Source organism: Ailuropoda melanoleuca, chromosome 1 (genome assembly GCF_002007445.2).
Source record: "Ailuropoda melanoleuca isolate Jingjing chromosome 1, ASM200744v2, whole genome shotgun sequence".
NCBI classification, from domain to species: Eukaryota; Metazoa; Chordata; class Mammalia; order Carnivora; family Ursidae; genus Ailuropoda; species Ailuropoda melanoleuca.
The window spans coordinates 3,581,015-3,599,332 of NC_048218.1; the positions used below are offsets into that span (position 1 = coordinate 3,581,015).

At 55.8% G+C, this 18,318-nt stretch overlaps 1 protein-coding gene and 1 long non-coding RNA gene across 6 annotated transcripts in view; one reads left to right on the forward strand and one right to left on the reverse strand.

The window, feature by feature from the left end:
* LOC100470191 (ATP-binding cassette sub-family G member 1) overlaps positions 1–18,318 on the reverse strand; it is an 83,841-nt gene that overhangs the window by 21,785 nt on the left and 43,738 nt on the right. The window lies entirely within an intron of this gene.
* Positions 12,634–18,009, forward strand: LOC117801149. Its single transcript, XR_004623655.1, has 3 exons — positions 12,634–12,814; positions 17,561–17,675; positions 17,793–18,009. It is a non-coding gene; the product is annotated as an uncharacterized LOC117801149 (long non-coding RNA).

The window sequence follows — 18,318 nt, forward strand, 5'->3', positions numbered from 1 at the left end:
CTCCCCTTCCCCCTCCCCACTACTCTTGGCCCCAGAGCTAAAAGGAGCTCTTGTTGAAAACTGACCCTCATTCTCCAGACCCTTCCTCCTCCCTCTCCAAGAGCAACCTCAAGGCAAAAAGGACCAAAGTCCATACTCCTATACACCCAGCCATTTCATTTTTACCCTACCTGTTTCTCCCTTCGATGCCCAAGGGCCTTCACACCCTGGTCTCTGTCTCCGTTTTCCTCGTTAAGTGGCAAAGCCACACCCACAGACCAAACCTCTTCTCCTGTTTTATGCACCTGAAACACTAAGAGGGCTTTGAACTGACTGCGATAGCAGGAGCCCAGTGCAACCGGGCGTCGGAGCGTGAGCCAGGAATGAGCAAGAGCCACTCGTGACGTGAGGATGTTACTGTGTGTCCCCAAACCATGCAAACGTCATGGCACCCCCTCTACCACCCCAGCTTGTGTTGGGGCGGCAAGCCCGGTCCAGCTTCAGAGCAGCGCCGTGACCTGTCTGACTAGGACAATCGACTGCTGGTTTCCCCGGGCCTCATGCCCGCGGCAGCGGGTTAGCAGACAAAGCGCCAAGCTTTCGGAGGCCTTTCCTTGGGCCACGACTTTAAGGGACTCAAAATGGTCACCTGGCCACAGTTCAGGAGGCCTTTCCATCCTTCCTTCCTTAGAGCCTCTCAGCAACGTCGTCCTGGGTCGGTGGTCTCCCTCAGAGTCCTTGTCCCCTGTGCACCCATCAGTCCGTCCGTCTGTCTGCTGCCCCAGCCCAGGGCCCTCCCAGGTCCCACCTCTGCCCAGCTCGAGACAGAAGCAGCTCCCTCATTCTTTCTGCCTGCTTGGGTCTAAGTATTTTAACCTGCCATGCCCACAAAGTCCATGCGAGACGGTGCTCAGTGCCCCGCGAGCGCCCCAGGGAAGCGCGCACACCCCTCTGGCCTCCTGCCCCAACAGTAAGGTGGCAAGCCCATCACCTGAAACACTCCTGACAACACCGGGTCCCGCCTGTCCCTCAAAGCCGAGTTACTCTGCAGCCTCGGACGACAGCACTGCATCAGGGGGACACTCGACAGAGTCGCTAAACCACAGTCCGCCTTCCGTGTCCCCCAGAAGCCAGTCGCGGCACCGAGGGTACTCACCCAGCTCTGCTACGCACAGGGCTTTGGGTCTGGGGGTCAGTGGGGTATGGTCCCCCTGGAGGGTCGAATGAAGGCCTTTCTCCCTGACACGAGCCAAAGGGGCCCTTTAACAGCCCTTTAAAGCCCTTTTCTTGCTTTGGGCAAGAAAACCATGACATGGGCATTATAATCCCGTGCCCGGCTGAACCCCGTCTGGCGTGGCTGGGGCTTACTCCCCATCGTCCGCAGCGGCTGGGCACACTCTCCCCACCGGAGCACCAGCTCAGCCCCGGTCACCCGCCCTTGGAGGTGCCGCACTTGACCAGGCCCCCACAGCTTTACAGCACCTGCCTTCTCTGTCCACGTGCCCCACTCTGAACCTGGCATCTCCCACGGGAGTCGTGACCGGCCCTCGGCTCCGGGCAGAGTAGATGCATGCCCCGGGGACCAGCAGCCCCAAGGCTGGGATCTGGATGTGAGATGCCCCGACCGTGGCATCCTGCGGGTCCTGCTCTGTCCAGCCCGCATGCGGATGCTGCACACACCAGGGGGGACGTTGGGAGACCGAACATTCACTGGGCAGCCCACGGCACCAAAGTTCCTCCCTGCACAGCCAGGCCAAGCCGCAGCTTCCCTGCACCTGCTCCTTGCTCACCACCTCCTGCCTGGGATGACAGCGGGAAGAGGGCTTCCTGCAATGACTTCCAAACCCTCCCCCAAAGTGGGTTAAAAGCCCAGTGATGAACCCCAAAGCCCAGAAGAGGCGGTGTGGCTGAGGTTCTGAACAGGGATGGTCGCCTGCCCCCCGCAGTCACCGCACCAGGAAGTTGCCCCCGGCCTCGCAGGCGGCTCTTCTGTGAGTCAGTTTATCCTGGGACACATTTCAGAATGGAATGACATTCATGTCACCTTCCATTACAGAAAAATCACGGTACAACTCTGACCACAAGCCACACACTCTCAGAAAAGGCACCGTGGAGACTGTCAGACAGCGTGGCCCAGAAGTCTGAGCCCATAGCCAGGCCGGACCCGCATAACACATGTTGCACTGGGCCGAGCGCAGGCTTGCCTTGCGCTCTGAGGCCTCCCCGTCCTCCCGGGCCGATTCGTGCTTCGCGGGGTCTATTTAACAAAAGTCATGGTCACTGCTGGGATAGAGCAAACGACTGCATTCCCCATCCCGAATTCAAACTCTGAAGGAGAAAGAAAAAACAAAGCAGAAATCAGCACGCGCGCCATTGTAGGTCCAGAGAGCCCTGGACGGCTTCCAGAAGCAGCCTGGGCTGACGGGCGCTCGGCTCTACCACCCTCCCTGACATTCACGGTGATGACGCTTCTCAAACAGAAAATGGCAGCCAACAGCTCGTTCTCCTGCGAGGACCCGTGCAGAGCTGGGGACAGCTCAGCCGCTCGCTGCTGCGCATGGCCACATCCGAGAGGCATTCTGGGACAGCTGCAGAAGTTCAGAGCACTGCCTCATTTCCACATTTGGGACTTCCAAGGACCCAGGGCCATGACCCAGGTGGCCACCGAGCTAGGCATGCTCCTGACCCCTCCCCGCTTCATGAACTTTCCCCGTTGTTCCAGGTGAGACCGCCGTGGGGACGCCCCCCCCACAAGTGCATATTCGAACTCATCTTGCACGTAACTCAATGTCACGAGTGAAAGCATGGCGCCCTCTGGAGCAGTGGGGCCTGCGGGTGGCATTCTGAGCCTCCTGAGGCCCCCGCTGGATGAGGCCCCACTATCTCCACCCAGGATCTACTCTAGGTGCTCCGGCCTATGGATCAGGGCCTTCCTTCCCACAACTGGCCCTTCTAGGCCCGTCTCCCATCACCCCTCAACTGTCCCACACACTGGGCCAGTCTGCTGGGCTCTCCCAAACACGCCTGGGCTGGTGCACTTCACCCCAGAGAACGCCCTCTCTGTGCGGGCTCCATCCTGGTCCTGCCAGTTACAAGGCCCGTGGAGAACAGAGTGACCTTTATACGGTGACCGGCCATAGCTCAAATCCTAAATCCACCGTTGTTTCTCATTTGGCTTGGGGCAACTGACATATCGCTGCGTGCCTCGGTTTCCTCATCTATAAATTGGGGATAACACCTACCAGGTGCTTCTTGGCTGGGCCTCGGTGAACAGGCCCCTCCCTGCCCCCAAAAGTCTTCTTCCTCCAAGCCCCGGGGCCATTTTCATCTGTTCGTTCCACTTGCCAACTCATTCACCACCTTGAGAGTCAAAGCAGCGGGCCTGGAGGCACCCGGTCAGATCTCGCTCCCGCCTTCCTCCAGGCGCCGCCACCGCGGGGACAGGGCCATCCAGTCCCTCACGGCGCCAGGGTCGGGGGTCCGGCGGGACATAGGACCAGCTGCGCATCGGCAGCCAGAGTGTTCGTTACGTGATTGCCGTGCTGTTGTGGTCATTCCTGTTGTTAGCTCTGGCCTCGTGTCCCCCGCAGGTGGCTGGTCCCCTGGGTATGCGGGAGACCGACACAGACACGCATGTGTGCCAAGAGCACGTGTGGCCCCAGGAGTCAACTGCAAGGATCACGCACGGCCATAGAGAGAACTCTCGAGCCGGCCGGAGACGGGGTGCTGCCCCTGGACAGACGGGCTTGTTCTCTGGACGCCCCGGTGCCCATCTTCAGGCCCCATCCCAGGAGCTAGCCTGAGTGTGGCTCTTCAGTGCCTGCAGCCGCTGGGCCCTGGGCAGCCCGGAGGCCTCGTCTCTGGGCAGGACTCCCACGGGCACCCACGGAAGAACAGAGAGGCACCCAGCAGGACACCGAGATCAGGGTGGGTTTGAATCTGGCTTCTGCCCATTGAAATGCCTTCAGAATGTGGCCAAAGGTGCCACACTCCCCGGGGCCCCTGGCCAGCTCCCCCCAGCAATGAAGCCGACACCACCAGTCAGCCCCATGGGGGTGCCAGTCAGAAGAAAGGAGACCCGCCCAAGCAGGGCTCATCACACCTCCTTCCAGGTGTCTCCCCTCCTGTCCCCTGTGGTCCGCAGTCCCTCGGCTTGCAGTCAGAATCCCACTGCACGTCCCGGACGCGCACATGCCTGCCCTCCCTTAGCGGGAGCCCTCCATCCTGTCTCTCCCTCCGTCCTGTCTCTCCGTCCGTCCTATCCCTCACTGCCCTGTGGTTCCATGCCTTCTGCTTCTTTCTTTCTGGATCTGGAAGTGCTTCCATGGCAGGACGGTGGTGACCACAGCGGCCGGCGCTTACACAGGCTCGCTGGGCTGGGCACTGCTCTGCACTCCCATGCTTATCTGATTCCCACACCACACTCCGTGGGACACACTTTAATGCCCCCACTTTACAGATGAGAAAATGAGTCATGGAGAACTAAATGACCCTCCCCGGGTCCCGCAGGTGGGAAGCCAGAACTTCAACCATGCAGCCTGGTCCAGAGTCCCTCCAGCACCGTGGCCGGTCACTCAGCGGGGCCATCCAGGCAGCTCTGACCCCTTTCTCTTCTGGGGATCTGGGCTCATTACGCATCCATCCCCTGCCCCAGCTTCTTCGCAGTGGTACTGATGCCCACCCCTCTCTGCTCCTCATTCCCAGGACCCTTCTCGCGCACCCCTCCCTGTTTCCCACGAGCCACTGTCCCAGGGAAATCTACACCCCTCAAGGGCCGTACTTTATCCACTTTTTCCCTCCCTAACACTTAGCAAAACTACTTTGCCTTTAACAGATAATTCATAAGGAATGTGTTGAATCACGAGTAGATGCTTTATCCCCCATCATGAGAATGGGGGAAAAACCCAAGCATTTTCTACTCTGAAAATTGCTCAGATGGGGAAAGAAGCACAGTCACCAAGAAGCAGAAAGCGCGTCGGCTAGAAATTACTTCCCGAGAGTGTATAACACCTCACATCTCTTACCTTACACATCCCTGTCTGACTCGAGGTAGAACGGGGTTTTCCTAGTGGCACTTAAAAATCACGGTCACATTTACTGTCTTTTGATTACGGGCTTTGCCTTTTTTTCTTTTTTAACTTCTCCTAAGCTGGTTACCTGAGGCTTTAGGACTGATAGTAGTCCATGATACATCACCTTCTCGCTCGGAACAGAATGAACGTACGCACAGGACACAGAAGTTTGGATGCAGCTGGGATAGTGTTTGATCTCAAAAGCTGATTTCTCTCAAAACAAACTCCATCGAGCCTGGGCCTTCATTTTCTAGAAGCCTGGCTTCTGTGAATCTTTAAGTTCTTTCCCTGACTTAAAAAGAAACACTCACATATAAATGCAAGCATCCATGTACACATCGCGCAGACCAGCATGAATGTCTGCACGTGTCTCGAAACGACATCTCGTACTTTCTGTGAGGCAAAATCATGAAAAAGAAACTGAAAAAAAGCTCACGAGACAGTCCATTCCTTTCCACCAGGGAGTTTACACTGTGCGTGACAATCTTCTATTCGCCCCGCAGCTCCAGGGATGCTTCTCGCGCGGAACAGAGGTTACTGTATGAAAATACTCACGAACAGGTCATTTATTATAGCAGCTTTATTGTTTGGCTGGTATCAAAGTGAAAAAGCTCTCAAGGGCCACACATCCTTTGAAAAGCTATTTTATATCCACCGATGACTCTTCTTCCTCTTAAGAAACAGCCTTGTACACACGGTCTGTGTAAAAATCCCCACGTTCACTCCTCTGAAGTGCGGGGATGGCCACACCGCACACCTCGAAGCTGACACCTGCCGCTGCGGTGAGCCACTCAGGTGTCGGGGTCACTGTCCTCGGAGTAGCGCCCTGCCCCTGCACCCCCGCCTGCCGCCTCCCCTGCCTGCCCGGGCTCTCTGGGGTCTCCTGCCGGGACCACCGCTCCTGACCTAACTCCAGGGTGCTCCTAGGGAGAAGAGGTGCAGGCACGGTCCCCCCGGAGCTTGTGCAGCCCAGTTCCACCAGGACACCCAGCTGTGGTGGTGCGCCAGGATGGGCAGAGCCCAGGAACATGTAGGAAAATGCTTTAGTTGCCTGGTTTTCCCCAAAGGTTGGCCCACCTGGCCTGGCTGCATCCCAGCCCTCAGCTGCTCCCTCTTCTCTGCCTCTAGTGAGGCCGCCAGCCCCCTGCCAGCCTCGTGGGCCTCTCCTGGTCTCCCCCACAGCCTTTGTTTCTGCTCTGCCCCCTGCCCTGACCCCTTCCTGTCCCCTGGTTGGACTCTCCTCTGTGCCGGGTTGTGGGAAAGGAGGCAACCCCCAGCTTACAAACGAAAGGACCCCACTGTCCACAAGAGAGCTCTGGCAGGCAGTAGGCTGAAGCAAACTGGGGTTAAGTTTTCCTCCCTGGGTAGTCCCTTTATCTGCATGGGATGCCTGAAGTCCGCTGGAGAAGAATGCAACTTTCCAGCTCCCTTCTAATTTTTAGGACTTCAAAACCCCCACCCAACAGGTTCTTTATAAATCAAGCTGATCCACAAGCCAAATGAAAGGCTCAAGTTTTCATGTAAACCCCATTTTCTTTGGCTCTTCCATCTGTGAAGTTCCAAAAAGTCTTCTGACCCTAAAGGTCTGCTCCATCCTACATGCTCTGGCACAAAGCACAGAGTGTCCAGAACGGACTGGAGCAAGCTCCAGAGGCAGCCCAGGGGACCCAGGGTCAGCAAACACAGCTCCTAGGATGGGTCTGACTTGCATCTGGGGGTAGAGCTGGGCCAATGATTGGGGAACCCAGGACCCTGCCAGGCACAGGTCTTCTCACTTGGAAGTCACCCTCAGCGGGCAAGTCGGGAAGGGAGGGAGTTCACACTCTGGTTTCTACTCGTCCCTCTTGGGATGACTCTTGCCAAGTCAACAGCCCTCTCTGAACCTCCAGCTCTTCCAGCAAGCCTGGGGTTCTCTCTACCTCTGGTCTTTTGCTGGTGAAGGGGCTTCCCCACTGGTAAAGTCACCACCAGCTCTCATCAGTTTCTTCCAATGGAGGTACTGCTGTGGCGTCAACTATTCTGTGGCAGGGAAACAGACGCCACCCTAACAGCCCCTGCCCTTCAGTGCAGAGGGGAGAAGCCTTGGATCGTTCCGCTCACGCTCCAACCATTAGGACCAGCCCTGCGCTCCCAGGATGATTTTTAAAATTCACGAAGTACAATCCCGCGGTTCAGAACCTACCATCTGTGAGCCGAGGAAGACGCTCATGTTCTTTGCCAAAAAGGGAGCGGGGATTGCAAAGTAAGACAGCGTCCACGGGAAGGCATGCATAAGAGAACAAGTTTTGGAGGCCTTCTGGATGAGCCGATTCAGTGGCACAGCGACGACTGCGCCAACCGCCGTGTTTCTCGCCAAGTCCCTAGAGCTCGTGCGGAGGATTTTGGAAACGCGACCTTATTCTGATGAAGCATTTCTAAATCCTGACAGGTGGCTCAGGTAGGCTCGTGTTGGAGCCCCGTGCCGGGAGGGGTGAGGAGCCGCTGGGGTCCGATGGCCCATCCTGTAGACCCACGAACCCCCCCGCGTCTACTCTGGTCTCGCTTTCCCACCCAGACCCTGCAGCAGACCCACGGCCCCTCACACGGCCCTCTTTCCAGATCTCTCGGCGGAACTGGCCAGTGTAGGAATCCAACAGTGACAGAGCTCATGACGGCTTCATCTGGGGGCTTGAATGGTTTGACAAATTCACAGGAGGAAACCTACCTTCTTTAGCCCGCACAGGTGACATTTCAAACGAGCACACGCGTGCGGGCATACACACATGCCGTATCTAAAATATCGCTCTCTGGATCAGATGAAGATAAAAATACAATGTGTACTCTCTTAAGTAAAAATAATGAATTTGCTGAATTTACCCAGAATCCCGAGCCCGCTCTCCCCGCAGAGATGCCCCGGAGGACAGTGAGCTTTTAGTCCCCAGCGGAAGGGAGGGGACGGAGGGGCTCTCTCAGGCCAGGTGGGGCTCAGAAGCCTGGGCCTGGCCCCTGCCGCACGCGGAGCAGCCCCCGCACCCTCATCCCACCCTCCTAGAGCCCTATAGATTTCCAAACCCCCAACAGACACACAGGCCCACATGTCCTCCCTTTTCGGGTGACAGCGAGCTCACTGATGTGACAACGAAGAATGTCCATTTTGCGCTAGTTTGCATTAAACCCCCGTCCTGAGAGGCAGTCACTTTGAAAGGTGGGCAGAGCTGTCACAGCGGCCCTCCCAGGCTGTTCCAGGCCCCCAGACCCCGTTCTCCTCTGGTGAGTCTACCCACACCCTGCGCTGACAAAGTGACAAAGTGGCTGACTTCACCCCCCTTCCTCCACTGCCCATCTCCACCCAGGCTCACACAGGGGAGCGAGTCCCGCGGCACAGCTGCACACACTCCCGGGAGAGTCTGGGCCAGGTCAGGAGAGCCGGCTGCAGCCCCCACCACCCCACAGTGCTCCGAGCTCCCCAGACTTCTGTCCACACTGCCTCGTTCTCCCTGAAAACAGCTTTAGGGCACATGCGTGAAGGAGGGAAACGTTTTCATGTAGGGCGTTGACAACACATGACCATGGGCCTGGGTGGTCACTGGATCTGCTTCACATGCCCAAGGGCAGAGGAGAGCGTGGGGGTCGGCCAGGCTGGCCTCGATCCCGGGGTCTCAGTGGCCCCCACAGGAACTCCAAACCTGGTGCTTATACGGTTCCATCATTCATGACATGGACACGGTGCCCCACATGCTACTGGGGACGCAGCAAGGCAGGTCATGCCACCGCCCTCCTGTTCTACCCACACGGGTGCCTCAGAGCCCAAGGCGGCTACACAGGGTGCAACCCTCCCTCTACGACAAGACCTAGAACCTGTGACTGCGGCTGTCCCACGCGGCTCTCCTCCCGTCCCCCACGGGGCCAAAGTGAGGGTCATGTGAGCTCACAGCTCTGACATGTCTTTATCGTCACTGTAATCTGATTTTTAAAGCCTAAGATTTTACCCCAAACTTACCTTTAGAATGATAACCAAATGGCTTTGATCCAGCCTATTGATTCCAGGCTACAGTGATTATTTTATTATTATATCACATATAAAACCATTCATAAGGATTGTAGCCACTATTTGTTAAACACCATGTGGGGGAGGGGCGCCTGGGGGTCACAGTCGGTTGAGCGTCCAACTCTTGGTTTCGGCTCAGGTTGTGAAGTCAGGGTCATGGGATCGAGCCCCGGGTCGGGTTCCACACTCTGTGGGGAGTCTGCTTGGGATTCCCTCTCCCTCTGCCTCTGTACCTCCCCCCACTCTTTCTTTTTCTTCCAACTAAATAAAATCTTAAAAAAAAACCCAAGACACCACATGTTGGGCACAGCACTTCCTATGTATGAAGTAATTTGATCCAGTGAGATGGATATGATGATGGTGGTGATGATGGCCTTTCACAGTGAGTGAGGTCACTCCCCTGGCTGCCCAGGCCGTAAGAGGTAGGGCCGGGCTCCGAACACACACTCCCTTATTCCCAAGCCCAACCCTCATCCACAGAGCGCATTTGCTAGCAGGTGCTGGACCTGAGATGCTTTTATTAAAGGAAAGAGAGACGGAGAAAGAAAGAAGATTCTACCTAAGCCCATGTCTCATTCAGTTCATCTTAACCTCCGCCTTGTTCCACATTCACTTATGACTCAAAGGAAGGGATATGCGTTTTTTACAAAATTACAAGCTGACAGGATTTCACACTTAACATCTGCAGATGCAAGAACGAGATCCACATGTCAGTGATGCAGCCGCCACGCGGAGACCACGGCCCATCACCGCCCATGCCTGAGAAGCCACCAGCCGCACCACGGCTGCCTGTGCGTGAGCAGTGGGCACGACGTCCTTAATTTGCAGCCATGAAAATCTAGCCATAAGACTCACACACACAGCACCTGATTACATCTCACACCCTCCTAAGATAAGCCGCATGAACCTCGCTCCTGGGCCAAATTCTGAAGTGTAATGTTGCTGGGAACATTGTTCCTATGGTGGAAATTTCCATCCGGTCACCACAGCATTGATGCTTCCGTCGTCAATAGTCTCAGTGACACAACCCGCATCAGCTGGTGAGCTGAAAGTTCTTGAAAGACCCCACAGAAATAACGGGACCTCTGCTTATCTCATCCACGGAACTGCGCAAGCCTTAAATAAGGTGTTTGTTCGCCTCCCTGAAATGGTGGGGGTCGGTCCTGGCAGTAATCATGAGCAGGAAGCCTGGGACACCTTAAAGAAAGAACGATACAGGGGCGCCTGGGTGGCACACCGGTTGAGCGTCTGCCTTCGGCTCAGGGCGTGATCCCGGCGTTCTGGGATCGAGCCCCACATCAGGCTCTTCTGCTGTGAGCCTGCTTCTTCCTCTCCTACTCCCCCTGCTTGTGTTCTCTCTCTTGCTGGCTGTCTCTCTCTCTGTCGAATAAATAAACAAAATCTTAAAAAAAAAAAAAAAAGAAAGAAAGAAAGAAAGAAAGAAAGAAAGAAAGAAAGAAAGATACAGAAATGCCCTCAGAGCACAGCCCCCGGCGTGCTTGTCAAGGTCTTCCTCACACAGGACAGAGAGCCCAGGGCATGGGGTAAGGGAGGGCACTCCATGCTGCGAGGACAGGGGACCTCCCGGCTCTGAGCCACAGGGGAACGGTAAGGAGAGCTTCCCATGTGGTTGCTGGGAAGACAAACACGCTGGTATCATTGTTCTTATTCAGGAGTAAGACCCTCAATGAAGCCAAGAAGACAGAAGCCAGCAGGTGGGCAAAGTCCATCCTAGAGCACTGAAATGCGCCCCGCTGTGTGCCACTCCTGGTGTGGGGGGGCCTCAGCCACTCCCTGCACCAACCCCCTGATGGTACTCTCCTCACCCCATTCTGCAGATGTGAGGGCTGAGGCCCAACGCCCCGTGGCTCACAAGGGGTGGAGCCAGGATTCACGAGCAGGCTGCCTGGCCCGGAATCCAGACTTCCGCTGCCCAATCCCCCACCCACCCGCCAGCCTGCCCCTGCCGGACGCTGTAGGGTGAGGCCCTAGGCCGGGCTGACCCAAGAAAAAAGCAGGCAGTCCCTGCTCCTACGTGTTCGGCCAGAGGTGGCTCGTGGGCTCCACGCAGCTAGGGAAGATCCAAGTGTCCCACCTCCTCGAGGCTCCTGCTGCCCTGAGGTCTCTTCTGGGGTGAACGTATGCTCCTCTACTGTGACCTAGCCTTTTGCTATTGCATTCATTCAACTGGCAGTGAACACCCACTGAGCCAGGCCCTGGGCAGGGCCGCAGGGCTAAGGGGTAACTTATTCCCTATTTGGAAGCAGAGAAGAAGAAAAACAGAAAATCGTGTGCTGAGTGCCATGACCATGGGGGCAGAAGGGTATGGAGGCACAAGGTGCAGAGGGAAGCATGGGTGAAGGAGTGCTTCCCCCACCTGGAGAGGCAAGGTGGGTTCCGGCAGGGGGCATGGCGCAGGAAAAGACCACACAAACACCATGAGCAGTTCTGCCTGGCTACCCCTGCAGACTGGCTTCAGAAAAAAGAGTCTGGAGACAAGCAGGAGGGGGCCCAAGGGGAGCCTTTGAGACCTACCCAATTCCAAAATCGAGACGCACAGAACATTCCTATGAACAGAGAAAGAGACAAGATGATCGGGATCATTCTCCTCTCTGAGCCTGATAAAAATGAGAGGCAGGAAGGAGGGGGGGGGGCTTTGGCCCAGAGCACGTGGCACGTTCGTGAACAAGTTAAGGGAAGCAGGACCAGACGCAGATGAGGTTAGAAGGCTCACTGTTCGCACCACTGAAGACGTAACCACTTTCTGGACAAGCTGATATGTAGCTCTTAGAAACAGGAAACCCGCAAGCTTCCTTTGCATGTACATTGGGCCCCCCACTTTTCAACCAGACTTTTGTATATGGTATGATCTTACTTTAGCAACATGCATTGTTGCGGTTCCTGATGATGGACTGTCTCAGTTATCAGAAATGTGCACTTCCTTCTTTTTGCCAAAGTTTTTACCCTCTGCACCAGCAAATCCTCCAGAAAACGTGAGAGGGAATTTATGGTGATGAAACTTACCCACCACCGTCTCTGACTTCCTGTATATTCTACCTTCAGCTCAGCAAACCTCTGAGACTGGGGGACTCTGTAGGTCCCTATGTCGGTTTACAAAAATGTCAACACTACAGTCACAGAATCAAATAAGCAAGCCAGGAAAACCCAAGACTGTGAGAAAAATCATTGGTCCTTAGTCTCCTTGCATTGGGTCAGGAGCCCAGAAGGTTGAGCAAAGCATATGAGTGATGGTGTTGAGTGTTTCGTCACACACGGAAATGAAGCCCAGAGACACCAGGGCTGCATATGTCTGGAGAAGGCCCCGTCCCCAAGGAGGTGAAGGACGGCACCCAATCTCACCGCAGCATCCCCAGGTCCAACTGCAGGCGTTGTGTTTATCATCACATTTGTGGGTTCACAGAAAATGTGCACTAGCTGCCCCAGAAAACACAGGGTCAAGTTCGGCCGGCCGTTCTTCCTCTCGCCTGGCTGCCACGCCCAGCATGGAAGTGACTCAGCAGGCGGCACGGAGGCCGCAGCCTGGCCCTCGGGATTCCCGCCCGCTTACTGGATCCCCCGCTCCAGATTCCTAAGGGGAATTCCAGGATTCCAGAAGCTGCCCTGGTCATTTTTAAACGCTGACCCGCCTCCCTCCGGTGGAGAGGGCGCCACCGCTGGGCGGGGTGCTTCCCCGCCCGACCTGCTCGGCCCCACCCTCTCGGCGCCTTACATACAGGTGAGCCTGGAACAAAAAGATACAGGAACCTTTTATAGGGAATCAGAAGTCAGTCGTCTCAAAGGGAACGACCTAATGGCGCCACCTTCCACTTTAAATAGAAGTCTGGAAAATTCGTGAACCCTCCCCAGGCTGCTGCTGAAAGCTTGCAAGGACGCAGACACCCCACAGGCCGCCGGCCGTTCCCGTGCGATGGCCTTTCGAAACGTCTGTGTGCCGTCCCCACTCCGCCGGAGCATCCCAGTTATACTTAAACGGCCATCAAAATAATAATCATCGAGTGAAGATTCTCTCCATTCATCAGATCCATTTTAGCGACGTCTCCGGGGTAAACTCAGGCTCCCGAACCGGAGCGCGCGCTGCGCGAGCGCAGGTGCTCCTCGCGCCCGGGCGGAGCACCGGGTCTGCGCGTCCGGGGTCTGCACGCCCGGAGGAGCAACGGGGAACCGGGCCGGGGACACGGAGACCCGGCCGCCCCTGGGGCCGCAGCATCCCACCCGCGCTCAGCCCTCGGCTCCCTACCGCTTAGCAACAGCGCCCCGCGCGCAGCCAATCGTGCCGCGCCGCCGCCGAGGTTACTCTCGAGCGTTGACCGAGAGTAACCCCGGCGCGGGCGGTGGCAACGTTGGGCGGCGGCCACTGCGCACGCGCCGTGGCGTGCACCTGCCCCGCCCGCATCCTCTTGCGCGCTGGGGGCCGGCCGAGTGGGGCTCTAGCAACCCTTCAGAATTTAGGGTCCCCGAGGCACACGAAAATCCTCCCGGGCAGCCCCCAGCAGACCCGCAGCCTTATCTGCATGTAGGAGCAGGTGCGTCCCGCCCCAGCGGCGGGGACGCGCGCCTCCCCCCCTCCCCCGCCAGGGCAGCGGGCCTGCAGAGTCGGAGGGGGGACAGCAGCCCGGGAAAGGGGTGGGTTTTTACTCTGTCTTTAAAGCCCGCTGAAGAGCCTCCTCTAGGCCCTTGGCCAGAAACTCACTCTCCTGAGAAGGTGCAAGTGAAAATGGGCCAGACTGAATTCGTTCCTTGGTATCAAGCCAGACTCGCAGCCCTTGGAAGGACCGTGCAGGTGGAGGGCAGGTGGCCCGATACCCCCATCCTGCAGGGGGAGGGCAGGCAGAGGTGCTCAGCACAGTCCCCAGACCGGTGGCAGGAGCTCCTACCCAGGCCAGACGAGGAAACTGCTCCCTCCCCCAGCCTGGCGCGTGCAGGAAATCTGGGAACCGCCTGGCCAGGGAGGTAGGGAGGCCTTCTGTGGTGCCTCAGCGCTCAGCAGGGCCTGGGGTTGTGTATGTCACAGGCAAAGAACATTTCACACAGTTCGTTTGACGTGGGCCCAGGAGATGACAAAGGGAGGTGAGCTCTCAGTGGGGCTTGTTGAGACGCAGGGAGTTAAGACTTGAGGTTTAAGCCTGAATCCAAGATCTGCCTCCCTGGAAACCTTTACTCCTGGATGAGATGTCCATACTGATCTGCCCCCACGACTCTCCCGTGAGCCCTTCAGGACGCAATGTGCTCAGGGGGCAGTTACCTTTCTACTAAAAAAATAAACACTTCTCCGAAAAAAGTGGGAGGGCCAAAATAACAACTGAGAAATCCCATAAAACTCCTGCTCAAAAGATTCAGTTTCAAGATAAGCCACTGAGATACGAAGGCGAGGGACTTTTTGTTGCCTCATGACAATAAAAGAAACAGAAAGACGGCCTCATGTTCTCGTCAGTGAAGCTCCCTCCTCCTCCGTTTAGGGATGGAGAGCAAGAGCTCAGCTCACTGCCCTGCCCCCAGGGATGCCGTTGTGATGCCCACACCCAAAGCGGGACTCGAGCCTCCTTTCCTCCAGGGGCCACATGCTTCTGTGTCTTCCTTCTCAGGTGGCCCTTGGTCTTGATGCGCTTGGTCTTGATGGTTTTGTACTTGGTTCAGCTTTCCTCTTCCTACTTTGCGAGCTTATTTCAAGACCAAGATTATAAGTGTTTTGCAAAGTTCCAAAAAGCGGAACTTGGATCAACAGATGAACTCAGATTCAGTTTCAACTCAACAGACAGGAGCCTTTACTGAGAATGACATGGTGCGAGCAAGGACCTGGCCGCCCGGGGAGATGTCGGTCCCTGGTTGTTGCAAGAGCTCAGACAGAGGCCGGCCGCCCGTTGGTAGGGATGCAGCAAGAAGAGTTGCTCCACAGGTGGGAGGTCAGACTAAGGGAGCTTCGAGGCCCCCGTGGGTCTCCAAGATTCGGACTCTAAATCTACGTCTCAGTTGGACATAATAAGAGTCTCGAAGTCACTCTGGCGTGTCTTAATGTTGACGCGGAAGGCCGTTCACCCCAAAGAGCCGCAGCTGGCTGACAACACAGCTGAAGAATGAGAAGTGAAGCTAATGGTAGGGGTCACACTGGCCCCCTGCAGGCACGCCAGCCTCCACCCTTGACTCTGAAAACTCCTCTTGCTGCCTTTTCTCATATTATGAGCAAAACACTCAGCATTAGATATATTTCATTTGAAGGTAAGCTTTCCTACAAAGGTTTTGGAAGCCGGTCAGCCCGGATTTGATAGAGAATGCACCTCCGTTCTACAAACCCCTGGATGGGACAGGTTGGGTTTACCCTGACCACGTGGTTACCTTTGTTCCTTAAATAAGCAAATCTGTTGATTCCAGAACTGAACTCAAAAAGGGCAGGTGTATGGTTACTAAACATTTCTTTCTGCCAATTTATAAACAACAGAAATGGTTTCGTGTTCAGCAAAATGTCACCTCGGGTTATTTCTTTGCCTTAGCAGATTGGGTTCTGGTTTATAACAGAGGACTTTAGTTCAAGAATGTGCAGTTCTCAAGACACGAGCCTGTCTGGGGTGTTAAAGGAAGGCAGGAGGGCACCCACCTGGCAGGTGAAAACAAGGGTGGCAAGAATGTCTTCAAAAAAGTGAGACGGTGACACCAAGCCACCAACGCCCCGCTGAGCAGAGCACAGCTCTGCAAAGTCTCCTCGAAGAGACCAGATGGCCCAAGAACAAGCAGAGTCCCTGGGAAAATGACAAAAGGGGAGTGTGCCCGCATAGAGAAGCTGCAGATGGGAGGGTGACAGGGTGGCCGGGCATGGAAGCGGAGGGGGAAAGGAGACCTCAAGGCCATGCTGGCTGGGCCACCAAAGCCACGGCTACAGGGGCCCTCAGGCAGACGGGGCCACACCTTTGCCTTGTGCACCTGACTGCAGGTCCCAACTGGCGACAGTGGGGCTTCCGCGCAGGGTGCCGGCGGGAGAAGGGGAGCATCGAGACTCTTGGATCTTAACCTGCTCCTTGTAAACTAGCAACCCCCTGGTGTGGAACGTGCTCACTGCGCATTCCTCTGTTATGACTCTGTGGCAGAGCCAGCCCGTCCTCCACGTGTTTTCAAAGCCTACAAAGCAGAAGACCAGCGCTGTTCCAGAAGGATCTCATCACCACAGGGCCTGAGTGGGTGGCCGGCCGGTCTGCCGCAGGGAGCCACCAAGTACTGAGGACCGAAGAAGTGGCCCCAGAGGGGAAGGGAGGAGCGCTGCAGTGTCTGGGCTCTCCTCGGCAACGAGGGCCATTGGGCTTCCTTTGTACACGCCTAGCCTCAAGCAAGGAGCCCTTGTGAGCCTAGGTTCGCCATGCTTCACCAGAAGCCTAGCTACAGCCTCAGATAAAGACAGTAGTACGACCGATCTCCTCTTGTACCCAAGGAAGTCCACCTCAGCGTGATGGTTGCCAGGAAGCACAAAAGTCATTCATTCGTGCTGGGGGTTATATAACCCCCTCGAACCTGAGCAGCCCCACCCCTCTGCAAACCCACAGTGCCGTGGGACCCCCACAGACCTCCCGTCTCGGCCTTCCCTCCCCACCCCTGCCCCCGTGGGCTGCATCGAGCCAGCCAGCGCTTGCTTGGAATCCAGTCTTCCCTTAATGGAATTCCTGAAAGGGCTTTATTAATGGCACATTCCACTCACGTTAGCTAGTCTGTCATTGCAGGCCCCGGGAGGTAGCTTTGGAAATTAAGAGAAAGCAAACTTTAATTTCAGAAATGCATTTTTACAGCTCAGATGCAAACCGGGACAGATAATCCGATGTGGTTCTGCCCAGAATGTTCTAACGCCTCTAGCGAGGCGGAGGCTGGGAGGTAGGGTTTCAGGGCAGCCCAGGCTATTCCGTTCCATCAGGGCACCATGCTGAGACAAGTGCCAGGCTGAGGAGTGGTAAAGAAAACTCTCTAAAGCCCCAGATAGGATTCCTTTCCTTCTCAACCTGAACTTTGTCACCCGGTAATCATGGGAGGGGTATTTAATTTCTAAGAATCATGTCACCTGTTTGTATGAAAGCATGCCACACATATCAGCTCACCTCCCTGGTGAGGGGACAGGACAGCTGGAGCCTCTCCCAGGCCTAGGAGATCCTTCCTGGGTCCCTAGGAATAGCAAAGGGGACTGACATCCCCACAGGTAGGTAAGAGGGAATCTATCAGCATGAACGGTCAAGGCAGTGCCTCATGGTTTCATCAAATGGGGCACAGCACCCCCAGGCCACGGTGGTCTGAGGGTGTGCCGTCTCGGGGCCACGAGCTTACCAGGTGCCCCGTTGGGTCTTGGCCTCAAATTGTACAGACCCGCTTTCCAATTGCCATCTTCTGTGCTCCTGGGCCAGGCCCTGTCTCTGAACCTCATGTATTCCATGGGGAGAGAGGGAAGAATTGGCCCCTGAGCCAAGTGGCCTCACAAACTGCTTTCATTGTACAGATGGAAACCACTGGGGTCTCCTTGGGGAGCAGCGTTACCCAGTACCCCAAGTATCCTCTTGTTCCTTGCGAAGGGTCACATCCTGCCGTGAGCTCTGAAAGCCAGGAAGTGCCATGTAAGTGTGAATGTCCTCGTCGCCTCCCACAATGGCGTGTTCACCTGAGAGTTTCATGATGTGGGTTCTGTTCTTCATCGGGGGTCCTAAATATTCCCAGCACTGTCTTCTTTACAGGAATGGAAGCCGCTTTCAAAGTAAGTCACACTGAGAGTGAATGAGGACCTCCGGGCCGACACGTCCCCGACACTGGCTTGTGTGGCCGTGCCAATGTCCACACTCTTCCAGATCATTTGTCCCATCAACTTGTGCTATGTGAGTGCATTCCTTGGGGGAAAGTAATTACTGCATCAGAAGCCGGCGAAATTATCCTTGGGGTGTGCTCTGTTCTCCCGAGAACGCTTCCTTTCACAATTATGCTCTCTACAAGGAATCTATTATACGATCTAGTTTTTCCTCCAAAGACATCATTAATCATATGGTGAAAACATTACTACAATTGAAAATGTAGAGATGTTTGTTAAACGCCATATTCAATGTTGGCAATCGTCCCGCTCAAGGATTTTAAAGAACCAGCGCCCGACATCTCACAACGATGCCACTGATTCACCGGCCACCTTTCTTCCAAGGATTAAGATGCTCCCTTTCTTTAAAACGATCACGTGGGGGTTTATAATATCATTCCCGTCACACCGCCAAACTT